Raw genomic sequence first — 13,084 nt, forward strand, 5'->3', positions numbered from 1 at the left:
TGATAATAAAATCTATGTGGTTCTAGCCCTATGCAGTCTATTACAGTTTGGATACATTCTTTGGACTGCTTTTGCTGCTAGGTGCTTTTGATTCACTTGTTTTCTGCAGCATACCTCTAATATTAGTGGATTATTTAATTTGCACAGTGTGACCATGGGCACAACTATTTGTTTATTTTATGATGTTCTTAAATACGGCGAGTGTAATGTCAGGCATAAAGGTAAAGATCAGGAGGTTTATCAGTCAGGGCAAATCTCTAATAGTAATCACGTAATTTACACACCTCAGTTTTATGTTGGGTAGGCATATTTGCTTAATTCAGCATCAAGTGTACATGTCATGCAATTCAGTTGCTGTCTTGATTCAAACCTACTAGTTAAGAAAGATACAGGGTTAGGAAATAATCTTCATTTACATGTAACCTGGGAATTACTGGTTTAGGTGACTGGAAGGTGTGTTTCTTTGGTTAGACAGACAACAATCATGTTGTACATAGAGAATTTTGTTCGTTTAAGAGCCCTTGCTGATATTTTTCCACCTGAATGATCAGCTAGCTTCGGGTGTTTGATTTCCTGATATCCTCAGGAGAGCCCCTGTCAACGTTCAGTCTTAGCAGCAGAACATAGTAGCAGGTATAGCATGAGCTATTTTGGCTATAACATCTGTTGTCTTTTTCTCTGAATATATTGCAGTGTGCTTTTTCTGAAGTCCAAGAAACTTTAACGTGTTTTACAAAAATCATGCAGATGAAGCAATACTCCATGTGAGGTACATTTTGAGAATTCATTAGTTATACCGTTGCTTCCCATAATCTTGTACTTGAAATCAGATGTTTTTTAAGAACATAAATCTTGCGTTATGTGTACTTGGGAGCAAAAAATGCACGCCTCACATGTAACATATGTATTAACTGTTGTTACTTTGTTTATCAAAAAATGATTGTAATGAATGGAATACCTGTCTCACTTATGGAATTGAGTAATCTGTATAGGAGTGGGCTGTAAAATTAATCAGGAAAAGTCTGATACAACATTTTGCCAAAAACATGAAGAGAATCTTCTACAGGTCTGTCAATATCTGAATACTTTTATTTTTCTTTGGCTCAGTGGAAGGGGAATTGGTAAGTAAAAGTATTAGATGCAAAAATGAAATCACTAATTGAAGAACACAGACTTTTTATAGCAAACAGTTTCATAATTATATTCAAAAGTTTAAATAGGAGAAATATTAAGAAAATGACTTTTCAATTTTTCACTGTTGTGTGAAGGTGTAAATAATTGATGGAAATAATTAGCATTACCGATAGAAACACAAAGTTTACTGAGTTCTCTCAGTTGTTTTAAGAGTTAATGTTTTTCCTAATCCTGCTTTTTGACATGACAATATCCCTTCAAGGGCTTTCTTTACCAGATCAATTCCTTTCCTACTAGGAGAACTAAAGCTTTTCAGCTGTCCATCCAATTTCTCCTTCTGGACTAAATTTCTCATATCAAGATAACCAGCAGCAATACTCCCCTCAGGAGACTTGTATCAATTAGTTTTGCATCACTAATTTCTGTGGTATTGGTGGACCAGTCAGTTGCAAGAAAGCTGTTTTGTAAACAGTTATGGCTGTTGGGGGTTTGTCTTTACTTTTTTTGTTGAGGATTTTTGTTTTGAAATAGGTCTTCTACATGGCAGCTGTTGAAAACCTGCAGATTTACACATGTGCCTGAAGAAATCATGTAGTTTTAGACAGCTCCTTTTGGGATGTTAATTGCCTATGGATTTCACATAGTACTAATGAGGGGCCATGTTATACACAGCTAAGCAAATATATTCCAAAAATACTTATGATGGAGAATATGTCATCCGAGAGATACAGGGCTCTCAAAGTACAACAGTCAGTTGTAGCTGTTGCATAAATCTCTTGTGTCTGTTGGTGTACGTGTGCCTGCTACCACTGCGATGGCACTCTGTTTTAAATATCAGTCTGAATTCCAAGCATCCTAAAGGCTTTTGGTAACTTTTCTTTTGCCCTATGGTCTTAATGATGTTCAATTTCATTCACTGTAAAGGAAAGTGGGATGTAAATATTCTTTAAATGAGACTCTGGGGTGACATAGTAGCAGTCTGGCATTAAGAAGGGGTGCAGTCTAAAGAGAAACTGTATCTAGATGAGAGTTGCAATTCAGAAGCCACCGTTGTGGCCTTATATACCAACATACCTTATGAAGAAGAGAGAGCTTTTTTGTTCCAACATGCACTAAGCCTTATTTTTGCAGTGTGATGCTGTGCTGCTCGGCAAATCGTAGAGGATCTATACAGGATCAAAACTTTCACATTTATCACATGTAAAATTTTCTGAATTGCTTCTGATAAGTAGTTGGACATTATTTAGGTTCCTGTTGTTTAGTAGAAGACTTGAATATTATCAGTGAAGTGCTCGCTTAGCCTTCACATATTGTGCTTCTGCTGCCCTTGCCTGGAAGCCTTGTCAATGTATTTCGCTACATAGGTTTGTGCAAGTATTTATTTCTGGGTTTTTTGGGTTTGGTTTTTTTTGTACTGTGGGAAGAGACAGACTTGGTGAGAGCTAAGCATGTATCAATTGCATTTTATATTCTGTAGCCACAACATGGGCACTGCTAACATCCCTGGTGTCTCTCCAGCTCCTCAGTATCACTGACTAAGTTTAAGAAAGTGGAAAGAAACTATGGTGCTATGTTGATAATGTGAGTGGCAAATGCAGTCTAGCACGAAAGCAGGTTACTGCCCAGCTGGAATGCAGGCCAGGCTTCAGTTAATCCCTCCCTTAGCCAGAGAAAGGTGGTTTTAATCTATTTATTATGCACTTGGTTGTTTTTTTCAGCACTGATATACCTGCAAGTCCCATAGCACTGTTAGTCTTTTACTATCCGTTTGCCATATCAGCAGATGTATCAGGACATGAAGCTGTTTTCAGTCACTCAAGTCTAATCCCAAGTAGTGCCATAGGATCTTGTGAATTGCTCTAGGTTTATACAGAAGTAATGACAGTATAACATGTCATTTTAAGAACCTACTACAATCTTAGCCGTCTTAGGATTTTTTTTTAGACAGCTGAATTTCTTTTCACTGATGTTTAAGACAAAACTAATTTGATATGATTATTAGAGAAGGAAAATTAAAAGGACAAAATCGTACAGGAAGCTTATTAAAATGGAAACACTGAAATAACTGGGTAATTGGGCATTGATTTTTGTCCTTGCCCCTTCACTCACTTCATGAGCAGTTTTGTATTAAAAGTAACATGTCTGCAGGATGATGCTCCAACATCTGTTATTGCTGAAACAAAATTATTTGCTTGTTTTTTTTTCTCCACATTCTTCCAACATCTGCATGTGTAGATCTGTCCTGTATATTAATAATATCTAACAATGCTCCTTTCCAGGGAAAATGCGTCAAAGGGTATTGTGATTCTGTCTTCAGTTAGGAGGGGAATGTTTTGGTGTGATATTTTGTATTGTCAAAATAATATTTTGTATATCATTTGTATGATATTATGAATATCTAAATATTCACTTTTATTAGATATTAGGTGACTGGCTGTGAAACGGAATAATGTGAATGAGGACTCTGAGGGCTGCTAGCATGAAGCCCATGCACAGCTATGTTGCTCTCAAGTGTGTTTATGTGAAACAAAGAAGTTCACAGGCTATGGCCTGTCTGTCTTCTGAAATGTTAGTGTCACCTTACGTGATTAAAACTATGATAATAATTGTCCTTATTTTCTTTTCTCAGAATGTTTGCAGGCAAATCACCATTTTTTTTTAAAGTATTCCACATTTAAAATGCTCAATAATTGTGTTGGGATTTTGGTTTTTTTACTTTATAGGTTGATCCAATGAATTGATTATAAATCTATCTTGCTGAATGTTTGCTATTTCAATCACTCTGGCTGTGATTATTCTGATAGGAAGCAATATATTTTCTTTGTTTTATGTTTCCGATCTTTGCTAAAATATATATGGTTGCATGTGCCAATTTTAAGATTCAGTTTGTTGATGAGTGTGGCTTTGTTGCTTCTCCTCAGTATTTGTACTATAAAAACACAACTGTGTAAATGTTCATAGCAAGAAAATAGAAAAAGCTGAACAATAGATTTGAAATAATATTTGAAATCTTTTCTGATCTCTAATTATCATGGTGTTAATTGCATCTTCCAGTCTTCAAACTATGCTGTAGTTGGGAAAGCACATGCTTAAATCCGTTCCTATCCAGGGAAAATGCTTGAGCTTAATTTTAAGCATGTGCATAAGTTATATTAGTTAAATGGCTCATAACTATTTGCTTAAATCCTATCTAGTGTTAGAATGACTAAATATATTAGAATTGCAATGTAAATACTGCAGTAAATAAGATAAATATGGGTGTCGGTTTTGCTATGAAATTATTGCTGATTTTGACTTTTACAGTCATTTTTATGGTATACAGTTGAAATCAGAAAAGAATGGAAATTTCAACTAATTTTTTAATATGCTGAAATGTGTTAAGTTACACAAAAGAATCCATATTATAGTAATCCTGCATATATACAGGAAAAGAGTACCCAGCATGCATGGCAGATGGTTTCAAAGGAAATCCTCAAGAGCTAGGATTAAAAAGCAATTTTCAGCAAGTTTAAAATGGGTCTCCATATTTGGGTCACAGATATTAAGTCTTTCATTGCAAACAAATGAGGGAGAAGTCTTGTTGGATTATTATGGAAATGTTTCTCAACAAAAGCTGACCAGTGCGCACTGTGGAAAAAAGAGATGAGAATGTCAGTTGATTCCACTTCTGATCCTGTTCTAACAACAGCAGGAAGCAGAGTTGTGATATACAGAGACAGTGGTATGTTGCAAGTAAATGGGATTCATTGTTTGGCTAACAAATATTGGCAACTCTTTTAAAAATAACGTGTATATAGCTTCAATTTTTGTCTGCCCACGGAAGCAAATTTAAATAAAGACAAACACAAAAATTGAAGAACAAAATATAAAGAATGATCTTGATTTTGTTATTACAGGCTTGCAAAGTTGGAATTGTCAAGGAAACCCAAGGTATAAAGGTACCTAAATCCCACTTCGTTTCAGATTTAACTCTGTTCCTGTCCCTGCCAATTTGCATTGATTTCATTGGCCTTTGTATCAGAACTTCATATTTTTATACTGCAGTAGAGATGTGTGGATAATCCTGCTCCTCTCTCCTACCCGTGACTTTTTATTTTAAACTTTCTCATAAATAACTTCTGGTGTGTTAGAAATGGCAGATTTATACCTGTTTACATTTAGTGAATTATACTTAATCACTGTTAATTAAAGTGTAAAGACTTTTCATATAGCATTTTTCCATTCCTTTTGGATATGGCAAGCGTGTCTGATATACGATAAATAAGAAATTGAACAGCAATACTTTTGTGCAATCATAGACAGGAATGAACACGGGCTCCAAGTTGTGCTTGGAAGTATGTCTGCACTTACAGACAAGTGGAAAGCGAGCCCATGTTTTCTTGAACATGTTTTAGGGGCACACTAGAACTTGATTTTTTTATTTTATTTTTTTAAAAGGTTATATTCTAAAGTAAACAGTACCATGCAAACATTGTTCCAGGCTGCAGCTGTTTGTTGGTGGTGTTGGAACATCCAGAAATATTATCATCAATATGATGCATAAAAGTGATTCAGTGCAGGTCAGCTTTGTATTCTAAGAGCAAGAGAAGACACTAGGCTTTTAGCTGATATACATAGCATAGCAAGTTGGAGATTATTGGCTTTAACTAACTTATACTAGCTAGTAATGTGTTAGGAATGTAATTCACATTTACATCAGTGTTCCTTTATACACTTCTGGCAGTATAAAGGAACCTCAAGTTTGACATGAACTAACTTTTCTTTTAAAGACTCTTCTATTTCCAAAGTAGGAATTCAAGTTAGACCTTAAGCAATGTTTAGCACTAAACAATGAAATATAGCAACTGATACTATTTTATTGTGTTCTCAAAGCTCAACTGAGTGTATTTTGGGTAGATTGGGAAAGCTTTCTGAGCAGAGGTGCCTGATGCTCTGCTAAGTGAATTATAGAAGTAATTGCTGGTTTAAATTTCAGCCTATGGAGAAGTTAATTGCACTGCTCTTTGGCTGTTTTATTGTCTACATGTTAACAGCAAAGGACAATGTACTTCTGAAAAGGCATCATAAATATCCTAGTGGGATAACTAACTGCAGGTATATCTACAAAATGTTAATTAACAATGCTAAATAATAGGTGTTTTCTGCAGGACTGGTCTAAGGTAGATATCAGAGGTCCTATCTGCTATTCAGAAAATTTGCATGATGGATGAAAATAATGTTATAAGGCAGCTTTCAGTGTTCAGTTCTTGTACCAAAGCTAGAAAGCTTCAGCGGACTCAGGATTGGCTTTTAGTTGAAGTTGAATCTGTTCTTCTAGGTCCTTATTTTACATAACCTCCTATGGGAAGTTTACCTGTGTGCATCTTGATATGACAGAACCAAGCTTCATGCGATCTTACCAGGTGTTTTTATCTTAGCATAATCTGTGTTTCAGATGATTATTCCAGCAGAAGGGAAACATTTAGTCTTTTTAATTGTAACAATTGGCTCTTAAAATTCTTGAGGCATCAAGACAAGGAATAAGCTTAAGGGAGTGTTTGAAGTGGAACACGGAAGAGGGTTAGTGGATGTTTGCAGAGCACTCTTCCATAGCATGGGAACAGCATGGAAGAGAGCTTTGAGATAGTTGTTACATTAAAAATTTTACAAATAAATGGTGGAAGTTAGTATTATAGGCTAATTAGAGGCAAAATTCCACATGTCGGTGTTAGAGGTGAGTAAGGAGAGAAGATGCTATCAGGAACTTGGAAATAAACGTAAGTAGCTTCTGTTCATGTAATAAAAGGGATAAGCAGTAAGGGAATGCAAAGAGAAGACTAACATAAATGAAGCGATGGATTAGGAAAACATTTTATAGCATAGATGAACAATAGTAGGACAACACTGAATCCAGAGAAAAGGGCACTGGATGCTCAAGATGCAGATTGATGAGAATCTGGATGGCAGTGTTAATTGTGTGGATGGATGACAAAGGCTTTGCCTCAGATGTCTTGCAAGAAAAGGATACATAGGCCTTGGCTACAAACAAAGCGTCTCCTATGAACATAACCAAAGTGTGATTTTTTTTTTTTGAATGCTTAATTCTTGGAACCCATGTTCCCAATGTAATTATGTGCCTTTAGAGGGCAATTATGAGTGTCTAAATTAGATATCAAAAATTGAACATCCCAAGCTGTTGTCAGCCATAATGTGTTGCCAAGTTATGATACTATAAATACTTGGGGAAAAAAAAAATTCACCCATGACAACAGTTATCTTTGATCTGCATGTTTGTAAATGTAGTTGAGAATTTTGCCTTAGATTTTTCAAAGACTTGCATCTTTCAAAGGGGGACATAATAGATCAGATTCTTCTGTCATTGTTATCTTCCAGGACTTTTGTTTCAAGTGGTTTTTGAAAGTTTCTGTGAAGTACCAGATGATCTGAGATAAGACCTGCTCCAGATGTCTGTGGATAGTCAGAGCAATCCATTCTCTTCACTTCAACAAACTTATGATTAAGTTCTAAATAAAGGAATTAGTGTTGACTTAGAGAATTAGTTGATTTCCTTTACTCACTGTACAATTAAGTATTCGATAAAGCAGGAGTTTCTTTTATGGAGCCAATTGTCTTATGGGTCAAAAGCACTTTTTTCTCGGGGCAAAACACAATGAAAGGGGAGTAAGCTCATGCAGATCACCAAAAGATTAGACAGGTGAAAAACAGAAGCCTGAATTCTCCTGTTAGGGGCCAAATGAGAGTCATCCAGAAACTACACCAAGGTACAACTCTGAAGCAATGTGTGACATGCTGTTAAAATGTGTTGAAAAGAATACTGTAAAAGGAAGATTCTCAGATGTTATTTGCCTGCTAGAGCTGTAAAAATGCTCTACTTTGTGTTGGTTGTGCATTGTTCGTTTTTGTTTAAAATAACTCTCAGGGAAGTAGTTCCTGGTTTTCTACAGCCTTCTTGGAGATGATTTTTGAATGTGAAGGTCAGTACTGCAAGTAGGCTGTTGTTCAAGAAGTTATTCCCTTTTCTTCTTCCTGCAGAAGTGTACTTGAGCATTTTGAGATGAGATTGCACAACTATGGCAGTGGGAGTGGAAAGCCAAATAACCATCCAGTCCTAATACTAGTTAAATTGTACTGAGGAGCTACCAGGCTGTCCTAATGTTGATAAATGCTTTTTCCAAAACAACTTTCTGCTCTCTGACAAATATGTAAATCTCTGAAATTATTATGTCATTGTACAGAGTTCTGAATACTAGAAACTGGCTCTTTAAAGTAGTTAAATGCTTTCTTACCTTCAGAAACTCTTAACAGGAAATATTGAAGGTTCAGTTCCACTGAGTGCTTTGGAATTTCTCTCTATTTATATCTTTTTGTAGTGTATATTAAAGTGTTTTCTGAGTAGATTACTGAAAGCAATAACCTATTCATATCAAGGCCATGAATTCATGTTTAATGTAACTAGTTAGACAAAAGTGAAAGCTTACATACTGATAAATTGTGCTATAGATGGGCTTCTCTGCACTGCTTTATTGATGGTACTTTAAGTAGCAAGTTGAGGAGAAGCAGATAATGAAAATTGATTCTTCTCTGCAGGTCTCTTGCTTACTGTTGGACTTCGACAGACCTAATCTGTGAAGATAATTAAAGTTCCTTTGCTCTGAATGCTGTAAGTGATTTTTTTTGTTTGTTTTATGGAAATTGTTAGGAGCCTATTTGCCTCATGTAGGGAAAAAGTGTGAAAATGCCAAATCACAAACAAATGGTAGAAATGAAGTTGGTGCAGATTTGTTATATGACTGTATATGTTTGCAGGAGATATTTCTAAACAGCATTTTGTATTCAGGAACACCCCTGTCTCCATTCTAGCCATGCTGATAAATGCAGTAGCAGAACCCTGATTGCAAATTGCCAGTAAAGATACCAAAGGAAACAGTATTTTCATACTTCATCAGGACTACAATTATATTATTCCTCTCAGCATGGTGGAGGGGATCTGCTTTGCTGTGTGTATTGTATTTGGTTGAGAATAAACACCTGAAGTATCAGTATAGTATCTTAACCAGAATATCATGTAGAGAAGTTGGAGGGAAGATAAAACTTGTGAATGAAAAATTTTCCCATTGGTAATGACACAGGGTGGTGGCCCTGGCTGTTATTTAGCATAACAGTTGTTTGAATTTCAGATGCCATGATAACATAGCAGGAGACTTAAAATACATCTTCAATAGACTTCTCACAGGAGCAGACTTGCCTGCTTTAAACCCGGTAAATGTAGAAGCATGGTTTCTGGAGCATCTGGGATAATACCCCCCATAGTACATGGAATGCAGCAATTGTATCTGGTAGGCTACTGTAGGGGGGCAGAATGTGGGTAGGAAGCTGGAAGGAGAAATGCCATGTTTTTGACCTTGTTTCATCATCCCTTTAGTATCCTTATGACACAGCTTTCTGCTGATTCTATAATTATTAGTTATGCATGTTGCTAATGACACATCTCATATTTCTGAGTGTCTTTAAAACAGTTGATATTCTTGCACCAATGAAAACATGCAAAGAGCTCTTCAAACCCCCATTTTTTCCCCAAAGCTGTGGGAACAATTTTCTGGCTTGTAGAACAAAGAAGTTAGAACAAATTACATAGCCAACATCTGCACCTGGCTCACTTATTAAGTGAATAGTTGGCATAGATGCTAAACTACCTTCTGCCAAGAGAGCCTTGCTGATACAGTTGTTCAGGGATGACAATGTGATAATGTCTTTTCCTTTTTGGTTCACCAAAGCTATTTTCTTGATTAAAATCAAAATTTTGTTGAAAAGGAAAATATCTTTTTTTACTTTTAAATATCAGAGGTTAATTAATGGTTAATCAAACTTATTCTAACCAACCATGTTAAGATTATGATGGTGTATCACTTTAGTTCCAATGGCAGACACATCACATATGGGTTGCCATTTTGATGGCTTGGAATGGTAATCTGACCCATAAAAACTGAAGCATAATATGCAAACTGATTTTTTTCTGGCCTGCCCTATTCTTGATGCCATCTGTGTTAAGATGGAAATGAGCCTGCTCAAAATGTGGTCTGCCAGTTTTAAGCAGAGTGGTAATGCCAATTGCAGATGGATTTAAAAGAATAGCCTCATGTGAACAAGACGAGAAGGAAGATTCTCCTGAGAGCAGGAAGTTTCACTTGAAAGCATCTTACGTCTGTTAAATCCTGTGGCCTATGGATCATCCATCAGACCTTTCTGTGAATTCTTCACATGGATTAAGTAAACTAAACTTACTTTCAAAAAATCAAGAAAAAACCCTCAACTTCCAAAGGTTGCTCCTCCTCCCACCACTGCCTTCTATTGCTGTCATCCATAATGGAATACAGTGCAGGAAGCTGACAGTATCAGAGCCTGTCAAGTATTTGCAGTGTATCCATTCAGCAAAACCAATCACAGTAAATTATTTCATAAGTTTTGTAGATATGTGTTTTTAATCTGCTGTATGAATCCTGTTGAATTCATAACACTCAGAGCCCTGGGCTGCCATTTCTGAATTGCTGTCTTTGACAACTAACAAAAATCTATGTTGTAGGTGAAGGTGAGTATCTATCTGCTGCTGATGCATCTCAGCTTAAAAATTAAGATATTTAAGAACCTAATTTTCACTGTAGTTAATGAGATCTCAGTTCTTGTCTACTCGATTTGAGAGAGCATGTGCTCTGAAGTTAGAGATTTAATGATCTTGTCTTATGTGTAACCACAAGTGTCTTGGTACTATTTATAATCCAAAGACAGACATTAAATGATTTTCACTGATTAGGAATATGGTCTACAGAAATCTCTAAGTTTTTAAATCTCTTTAAATCGATTACATTGTTTGAACGACTACTTGCTTTTGCAGTAAGGAAGCATGTAAAAGAAGGCACTCATCGATGTATTTCATGTTTGTGACACACTTGAACATCACTCTCAACTCCTCTGTAAGCCTTTTATTTCCAGGCTAAATAAACACCAATTTCAGCAATGTCTCATCTATTCCCTTTAATTACTGCTGTTGAGAGAAAGTTTCTGCTGATGCAAATGTGCTATTTTGTCATGTCACATCAAATTGCATCAGCCTTATATTTAGGAACAAAAAGAGGGGGAGGCTGAGACAGGATGTGGCTACAAATGGAACCAAAGGGTTTTCTTAAATATAGGCTGAAAATAGACAATTGAGGCAGTGATGCTTTTTCAAGCAAAAATCCATGAAAGGGAAAAATCAAGTCTGTGACGACAGAAATGAATGGCAGGACTGGGGGTGTGAGAAGAGGGAGTTCTAGATAGAGGCGTGGGCTGGTGTCAGGGAAAAGCTGATGAACTTCTCATTTACGCAAACACCCTTTGCATTGTCAGATTGGTGTTTTAGAGTATGTTAGACCACATACATGTCCTCTTGTTCCTTCTGTGCTGGCTAAAAAGTTACTAGCTATGCTTCCCTCCAGCTTGTTGCAGGACATTCCACCTGCCCTTTCCTTTGTGATTATCTCCCCCTCAGGTCTCAAAGCTGAACTAGTTGATTGATTCCCAACTTGACTTATTTGATTGAAAAAAATTTAATGACTGTTTTTTGCTAACTTGGATGTCTCAACTTAACCCAGTCACTTGCAGGAATTGTCCTAAATACCATACAGCTTTATTCTCATTAATTTATCTGTTACTATATGCTGCCTTGATGTAGGGATTGTTCATTAAATTTTTTTTCTTCTCAAAACATTATGAAATTACCAAGCCTAAAATCAGTATGGTGCAAAATGGCTAAGCTTTATTCAATTCTTTGTGCCTGTTTACATTTACACGAATTTACTACTGTTGGTCTTATTTGTTCTGACTCCTGGGTCAACCTGCAGAATTCTAAGTGTTTTCTGTGTAAGCTCTGTAAGCAGAAATCAAGTGATTTGTTCTCTGTTATTTTTGCGTGCATTTTGTAGGGTTTTACCTTACTGGATGAGATTTTGGGTTTGTTTGGTTTTTTTCTAGTGGGGTAACCAAAAAAATAGTAGTAAAGTTAAAGGAAGAGTGTACCTAATTAAGCAGGAAGAAGTTGAAGGAAAAAAAACTGGGAGGAGGCATATAAAATTTGTCAATCACATCTAGCAAAATTTACTTAAATCACAGTGGAAATACATGAAAAAATAATTATTTTTCAGGTGCTTTTTATAGCGTATTAAATTCTAATAGCCTAGTAGGCCTTCAGAGTGCTAATATACAGTACTTATGTACTCAAAATATCTTCAAACATGAATTAACCCTTAAAAGGCTCTTGCATTGCAGGAGTGTTGTTGCCCATCTATAGTAGACAGTTGCCTTGAACAACTCAGTTACTTTTATAGAACTTTGGAGAAACTCTGCTACAATCATAAAACTCAAGCCCAGTTGTTTAGGTTGCCAGCAAACATATGTTTTTGTGGTTCAATAGAAATTAATAGAAATGTGCTGATTTACACCAGCAAAGAGTGTGGACTAGTGACTTTAATGTTGCCTTCAGTGGCATATGCCTGGAGAAACCGTGGTAGAAAAATGAAGTCCTCCAAATTGAGTTCCAATGCAGATACAATACCAGTATTCCAGATTCTTATGTTGGACATAAATTTATTTATGGCAACATACACTATTTCAGTATATTTCTTTTAACTACTCCCAGCAATAATTCTCAGCTCACTAAACTAAAACTAAATAGATTGTGGTAAATAGGCATCGAGAAAATTTGCAGTAGCTGTCCAAATAAATCTAGGAGGCATCAAACAATCCATCACACTAAATTTACTTTAAATATAGTGTCTCTTCACAAATAATATTTTTAAAAGACTGTTCTTGAAGAAAGTCAATTTGGTTTTTCAGAAAATGTTAGTAGCTTTCTCATGGAAAACACTTTTTGCCCTCTCAGAACTGGGCAGAAAATGATCTATTGAAATCAAATGCA

General features: G+C 36.0%; 1 protein-coding gene across 47 annotated transcripts in view; it reads left to right on the forward strand.

Moving 5' to 3' along the window:
• LYRM9 (LYR motif containing 9) overlaps positions 1-13,084 on the forward strand; it is a 42,559-nt gene that overhangs the window by 9,224 nt on the left and 20,251 nt on the right. For 29 of the 47 annotated variants that reach the window (XM_075168288.1, XM_075168283.1, XM_075168270.1 and 26 more), the window contains one exon: positions 8,722-8,794. The gene's annotated coding sequence lies outside the window, so the exon portion shown is untranslated. Of the gene's footprint in view, positions 1-717; positions 770-5,030; positions 5,073-8,721; positions 8,795-13,084 lie in introns of those variants that run through there. The other 18 variants (XM_075168249.1, XM_075168253.1, XM_075168256.1 and 15 more) reach the window with 3 other exon arrangements.

This window comes from Calonectris borealis, chromosome 19 (assembly GCF_964195595.1).
Source record: "Calonectris borealis chromosome 19, bCalBor7.hap1.2, whole genome shotgun sequence".
Lineage (NCBI taxonomy): Eukaryota > Metazoa > Chordata > Aves > Procellariiformes > Procellariidae > Calonectris > Calonectris borealis.